This window comes from Anarhichas minor, unplaced genomic scaffold (assembly GCF_050575085.1).
Source record: "Anarhichas minor isolate MPS153535 unplaced genomic scaffold, ASM5057508v1 ptg000136l, whole genome shotgun sequence".
Classification (NCBI taxonomy): domain Eukaryota; kingdom Metazoa; phylum Chordata; class Actinopteri; order Perciformes; family Anarhichadidae; genus Anarhichas; species Anarhichas minor.
In genome coordinates, this window is record NW_027466582.1 from 18124024 (window position 1) to 18131990 (window position 7967).

Below are 7967 nucleotides of genomic sequence, written 5' to 3' on the forward strand. Positions count from 1 at the left end.
GCATTGATTTGATATATACCTATGGTATCTGGGCAATAGGCAGATCAGGTTAATCTGATATTTTAACAATGCAATACATTTACATCCAAGCATTTATTTGTTACATTTTGTTTCGCAAAGTTAAGAAGGTAATGTGTAAGTCAAGCCTGATATGTTACCTGACAAAAAATAATGTATAAAAGAATATAAATACTGTATTTATATATATATATATTTGACAGTCAACACAATAACAATTCTCTACATTTTTTACATCATACCTGTTAAACTCTCACAGTTGTCCAATGCATTAATGTTGATGTGCAGAAACTTTATACTTACCAACATCTATCTAATCACTATAATTGTTCTTGTCCAGTCAGGAATGGGACTGCAGTTTGTTAGCATGAGTCATCGAAGATACAATAAAAGGACATAGTTGACCAATGATGTGTGAGCGTCTACTCTTCTGTTTTTTTGGGATGCCTCAACACAATTCCATTTGTTATTTTTTTAATCTTTGATTCTTATCCAAACCTCAATAGTTCCACTTGAAAGATTTTGCTAAATTGCAGTGTTGCCAGGTTGGGTGGTAAACTGGCCAATTGGACTTGTTTTCATCAGCTTGAGCTGGAAAGAAGAGTGGTGGGCAAAGTTTTTACAGATTAGTATACAGAACAATCCTGCATTTGTATGGTCATTATACACAACACTGCAGATCCTTGAATCCCGTTAACATAATTAGTTACACTAGGTTGAAAAACCAAATCCTAGCAACCAGTGTATTGGCACTAGAGGGCCTGCTGTCTGCAGACATTCACCTGTGTGCTACAGTGTGTGGTATCACAGGTGGCCAAATCCTGTGCAATGCCAAAATGAGTAAAATATGAGAAAAGCTATCAGAAGGAGTGGGGAAATGAGCCTGATCTAAGCCTTGAGTTGCACCTGTTCTGTGGTAAAAACTGTCATTTATAAAACAGATACTTCCCTTCTATGATTATGATCAGCTGAGCTCTATTCAAACCCGTTGTAAAATACTCCATTACCAGCTGCGACTTAATTACAGTATCACCGTGCCAATTAGTCACCTATCATAACAACTGAAATTAATGAGAGAGAAACTGAAAAGCTGGAAAAGTTAAGAAAGAAGCAGGTGTTATGTCAAAGTCTGTTCCCCCATCGAATAGTGTTTCCCTCCTGTTAAAATGATAGCGCCCCCTCTTGGTGCTTCAGGTATAAACAGTATTCTAAACAACATTCGAACCTGATCATCCGCCTGGACGATAATAATCAGGAGAATGCTTCGCTATCATTCAATGCTGCACAAAAAAAAGCCAAAGACAGCCGACAGGGATTTATGTTTGAGCAGCCAGGGAACCCACACTGTGTCCTGTTGCTACGTTGCCATTTTACCTCAAGAAACTACACAAACAATCTTGGTTAAGATAACAATGTAGCGTTAGCTAGCTTGCATGTTTTTATTTGTAGCCCAAAATGCTCACGTTTCTATAGGCATGTTGTCAATTGCTAGAGAAATAATTCTTAAAATGTAATTCATTAAATAACATAAAAAGGCTGTTTTTAAATATACTACAATATGGTGTTAAAGTAAAAGACAAGACATTGGTCGTATCATTATGCAGGTCAAGCTTTCGATAGGATAGAATGGCCATACTGAGTCCATGTCCTTGCTAATTTTGGACTTGCTGAGAACTTCCTTAAACAGAAAAAAAGGTGCTTTATGCTGTTCCAAAAGCCTCTGTAATTACAAACAGCAAATGGTCTCCCATCTTTCCACTTGAACGAAGCCTTGCACAGGGCTGCCGCTATCACCTCTACTCGTAGCATTAGCAATAGAGCCTCTTGCAGAGGTCATCCATACTGATCCTGATGTTAGGGCTATTCAAACAGGGGCCAAGCGGTACAAAATATCATTGTATGCTGGTGACATATTACTCTATGTAAGTATCTTAACTGAGTTACGAGATACAAGTATAGCTACGCAAAATCTAAAGCAATATTTCTCTCCAAGCAGGATCCTTGTGCACCCACAGATGCTTCTACTTTCCGATGGTCTCCATCAGGATCTACTTATTTATCCACATCACCATCTCTCTACCTGATTTGTATATGGTGACTTTCACATAATCATATATTCCATTTGAAATGGAATAGGAGACTGATTTTGGTGTAGAAATTAAAGACAGGATGGTATGATATGTGGCTGAACCTGTCTGGCTGTTTAACCACTAATAGAACAAAGGAACTAAAATCATTGGCTACATATTGCACTGCGATAGTTTGGTGACCTGTCCACAGTGAACCCTGCCTTCGTCCCAATGTCACCCTCCCCCAGTTTTTGGTTAAAATGGATGGAGGGATAGACTACATATTACCCCAGGGAGATGCAATGAAATGAACCCAGATCTATTAAGTGTTGTATTAAGTGCAAGATAACAGAAGGCTCATATGCTAACCATTTTATGGGAATGTATATATATACTAGTGCTGGGCAAGTTAACATGTTATTATCGCGTTAACGCATTCATTAATTAACGCCGACAATTATATTATCGCGCGTTAACGCAGTTTTTTTTATATTATTAAGCGGCCATTTTTAACACAAGAACCAGGCAGCAAGCGGTGAACAGCTGTGTTTATGTGGCGTCTCTTCCTTCTGCTGCCGCTCTCCCCCCCACCAGGTGACATGCCAGATCCGGAACCGTCGCCCCCCCCTGTCTCACACACACACACACACACACACGTGCGTGATCGTCTCGTCACAGGATCAAACGTGACGATATCAAAATACATATTGTCGTGTTTTTAAATGAACATATAAGCACGTGAGAACAAGCTGCTCTTAACTGGAACTCTTTATTGGCATAACTTCCTCATGCACGTTACTGCCACGGTACAGACTACAGGTTCCATGCGTCACCTATATTCCCCTGGGTCCTAAGTCCCTCCAAGTACAGCTTCTTATCACCCTCTATGTACCAACGTACATAACAAATACCACACATATTACGGTAATCAGCGTTGCATATGTGTCTGACCAAAATACCAAAAAAAGCAAAAAAGAAATCATTGATTTATATATTTTTTTTAGAGTTTTTAAAGTTGTTTTGTTTGTAATATGTATAATAAGTATATCATTTAGTTATGGCTACTAAGAATTTAACAAACATAAAAAACATGACGTAGATAGGTTTGCAGTTTTCAATTATACACATGAAGATAAAGTTGTGAACACCGGCTGAATATCTATTAGAATCATAACTGTATTTTAACTGCTACTGTGTAAAGGGAATACTGCTGTTAAAAAGAACCTGATTTGTTTAAAGTGTTTGCAAACCAAATGTTATTGCCCTTTTGTTCATATAGCAGTACTTTTAAAATAAAAGTGCGCAATACACTACTTTTGAATTCATTATTGAACTGTGCGCATAACAATGCGATTAATCGCGATTAAAAATTGTAATCGTTGCCCAGCACTAATATATACAAATTACTTAGGACCTGATTGTTTCCGGACAATAACAGCAAGGCTCTGTGGTCTGGTGTGGGGAATGTTTTATTTTCGATGTACTGTTTGTACACTGCTGTTCTGTAATGTCTGTCTTTTTGATTTGTCAAATGACATGAACCGTAAACCTGACGATGTTTAATAAAAACTTATTTTTATTGTATTATTGTTTATTTCATTTGTATTAACCTGTAAAAAGTTGAATGTATGTTGATCCAAATGCTCACTTGTTTGTTATGATCCAGTTAGATGATGTAATGCAACAGCCTTCAATTAGAGGTGTGAATGTATGTCGTGGTTGCTGGTCCCTGGGCCACACACACACACGCACACACACACACACACACACACACACACACACACACACACACGTACTCTCTCTCTCTCTCTTCTTGACAGCATCATCTCACCTCTTCAACCTGGGGCCTTATTGTTTTCTAGCAATAACAAAACTAATTGAGCAAAACCAATTTGTGGCCTCCTAATGATCAGAATAATGACATAATACACCCACAGAGTCCAATTTGTGGAACAAGATACAAGATATCTGAGTTAGCTTTCCCTATAGTCTTGGGAATACATTCTGTTTACTCACTGAATACTGAGTTTCCAGCCAGAAGTTCTCTTATGAAGTTTTCTTAAATGTAAAATGTATGTTTCAGAATACATACAATGCTTCTATTTGCATCATGGTGTTATGTAACTGCATACCCAGTTAACAGAAAAGTAACAGATATATTATTAGTTCCCGGATTGTTTATAATGGGGAACTTTTACTGAGGTAGAGGGTACTCTGGCAAAAAAGTTAACCCCCAACTTTGGAGCCTATATAGAAGCTATAATACTTCCTTATAGATGGATAAATTGTGTTCCAAAGTGTTTCAGGGGAGACTCAGTGAATGGAAGTGAAAAAATATTACATTTGTAATTGAATTATCAGAAGAAGATTTCATAGAGTAGCCTAAATGCGAGTGATTTTGTGAAAGAGACACCATAGCTTTTGAGAATTTTACTGTTTCCCACTTTCCCAGAGTCAGACACTAATAAATGTCTTCGGACCGACCTTTGTTATGTATTAAGTGTAGTCTGAAGTTACATCAAACTCAATATTTGGCTATCTTGGCTCAATTGTTTGGTATCTATGGGATAATATAATATAATCATGATCCCATAGGTATCCAGGAATTGAGCATAAGTAATCAAGTTATCTAAGTGTGTGTGGGGGGGGGGGAACGACGACTTCAGACTTTAAAAAAAAATCTGTATATCTTCACCTGTAATGTCTCCGTTTGTGTTACTTGCCTCGAGACTACAGTTCTAAATTAGCATTTTTGCTAACTCAGGCATGTTTACATCTTTTATTTTGTATTGATGTTCATTAACATGCTCTGTCCTATCAAATAAATACATAGATCAATACATTTCTCTTTAATTGATATACCAACTTTTCCTATTCAGCCAAGCATACTGTTTCGTAATATTTTAACTTTTCTTTTCATTATTGGAGTCCCTATAAGAATAAATAAACTTAGGAGTCTTCTAGTTAAAGTAATGTCAATCTTCAGTTGTCTTTGATGGACCATCACACGCTCCCCGTTATATATAATACTCCTTTTACACATGCATATCCCATTGTCGGCACAATTGCTGAAAGTGATTCAGTCGTTCCGAAAGCCTGCACACCTCAATATAACTTTTTTTTTTCAGTGATATAACATCACCCTACTTCAGACTTTACTACTTGAACATGAACATATGTCCTTTTGACTGCCATGCAATGCTGTGTTGTTTCTGGAGAGGATATTGTTTGCAAGACCACAAGAGGGTGCTGCCGATAGCTCCTTGGAAAAAATGACTTATGCTATCGATTTCTTACAAATACACTTTCCTGTAGGCATAGAGAGACATTAAGTAATGTCTTATTAAACGTAAAGTGTGAGGTTATAAGAATAATCACAACATCAGCATATATGATACATATAACACTGTGGCGGGCCGTGCATTATATACCTGGGCCTTCTGTGCTGTCCGAATACAGTTGAACCATCTCCTAATAACCTCATTATGATGCCACAGCTACGGTTATTATTTGTTTCTAGGGGTGTAACAATACACGTATTCTGTTCCGTATATTGTTGTTCGGTACGAGGCTTACGAACCGAACAACACGTTTGAATAATACTAGTGTATTTGGAAAATGCAGAAGCTTAAATTAAAACAAGCTGTGCTGGAAGCAGTGCTGCAGGCTGGAAGCAGAGCAACAGAAGAAGACAGGAGCTGTGCAATGAGAAAATATGCTAATGTTAAAAAAAAGGTAATACATGTAGTGTATTTGTGAAAAGTAATTAAATTATAAAATAGCTATAACTTTGTGATTCTGTTTAAGCCAGCAGAGACGGCCCACCACTGAGTAATACAGATTATTTACAGGCCACTAGAGGAAGACTGGTGCTCAATGTTCAAGGAGTAAAAGGAAATAAACTCCTCTTTAAAGCTGTTGCATGAATAGGTATCTCTTTGTGGCCTAAAAATGCGTAAAATGGGTGCTTTTGTTTCATGACTCAGCCGAGTACAAATATTTAGGCCCTCTCCACTACTTATTTATTAACTGAGAAACTAATGTGTGTGGTCGACCTCTCTGTAGAATTAATGTATACACTTAAATCTAGGGTTGTTAATGTTGCTCTAGATTTGGATAAATATCCAACTGAAAAAAAAACATCCCAGTGTTGCCATCTCTTTACCAATGACGGTAACCATCAGCACGAGCTCCAACAGTCCCTAAATCTTGGGAGAAAGTTGCCAAGTCTGCAACAGTAATATATGTAAGGAGGTAGGGAGGCAGGGAGGCCATCTAATCATTTCATTTGAGCAGAATGATTATTAGAGTAATTTCCCCCCCCTTAATTTAGCGGCCATCTAAAACGCTTTCAAAACTGCCATTCCTCAAACGGTAGTTGTTCCTTTCGCGAATGCTTTTGGACAAACCATAAAGAGACGGGAACATGACAAGCAAAAATAAGAAAAAAGCCGTAAGAGCAGACATGAAAAGAAAATTCCAGTCATCCGATCTGACACACTGAAGTGCATCTGACACAGCTGACAACAACCTCTGTGTGAAACAATTTGGACCCTCACACTGTTCTAAAATTTTCACATTCATATAAAGCTAAAAGAAAATTGTAAAAGCCACTTTGTATATATAACGGGAGTATACATCATAAATAAATAAAAACAGTGTTTCATATGTGGTCTTTATTTTAAATGGAGATCCTTTTTACCGAAAACAAATGGGATTCAACCATTTGAAAGCCCGCCCCGCCACCTCCCAGACACTTTTCAATGGTCTGATATAAAACTTTCTATGCAAAAGATAAAATCAACATATCATATTGCTCCACTGTACAATCAACCAGTGTTTCTAGGCCAAGAACAAACTCACTTAACTTGTCAGACAGGTGTGTGACTCACATAGTATTCCAGGAAGTTGTCTGATGGCCATTCCATCATTCATCTGGAGCGGTACAGTACAATCAGCCTCCCCTCCTGACGAGTCTTTTTTTTTGGAAGCTGGAAGACAATGAGAGGTAAACAAATACAATTACCCTATTAAAACCACTTTTTCTTGCATACATAGGTGGTTGTTATGCTTTCAGGGAAACTGTAGCCGCATATTACAGAAAAGGGCATCGGTTTGATGTAGCCTGGATAGTTCTTTTAAACTTAACTCAATTCTTCAACTAAATTTACATTATTCCTAATATCAAGTGTTTGAATCAAATATATCTTCAGTAACTGTAAACGAGAACTTTCTGATGTGTTAACCAAATTAGGTTTACCAGAGTCAGACGTCTAGTGACAAATGCAACTTATTCCTGGGCCAATCGCTTGACAGGGAATAAATCATGAATAGTTGTAGACCTCAGTCTTTAAAAGGCAATCATGTCATAAAAAGTTTTCTCAAACACATTTGAATTAATTTTGATTATTTGCTCCTTGGCTAGTAAGAGCGTGAGGCTTCTCATAAAAGATAAAAGGTGAAGGAAGTTTCACAAAAATGAATGCGTGAATAAAAAAAATAGAAATGGTAAAAAATAAAGTTTTCATACGCAACAAATCTAAAATAGCAATATTCATTTTCAAGCAGTGTTATTAACTGACAATAATAATATAAAAATAAAAGCGGGTTTACAAAGTGCTTAACGAACAGAATCAGAAATGCTGATAGGAAGATACAAGAACTGTAATTGAATAGTGAAAAAATGAATAGAACCATAATATGACGTACGCAAAATAGGAGGGGGCTACAAATACAAAAATGCAAAATGTCAGCTGTGAATTCCCTCATCATTTCTAAAATGTACAGACAGTCAGTGTAATGAAGCTAACATCTACTAAGTAATAAGTATAAAGTGGACCAGCAAAGTTTTAAACAAGGTGGAGTTGATTTATTACCAGA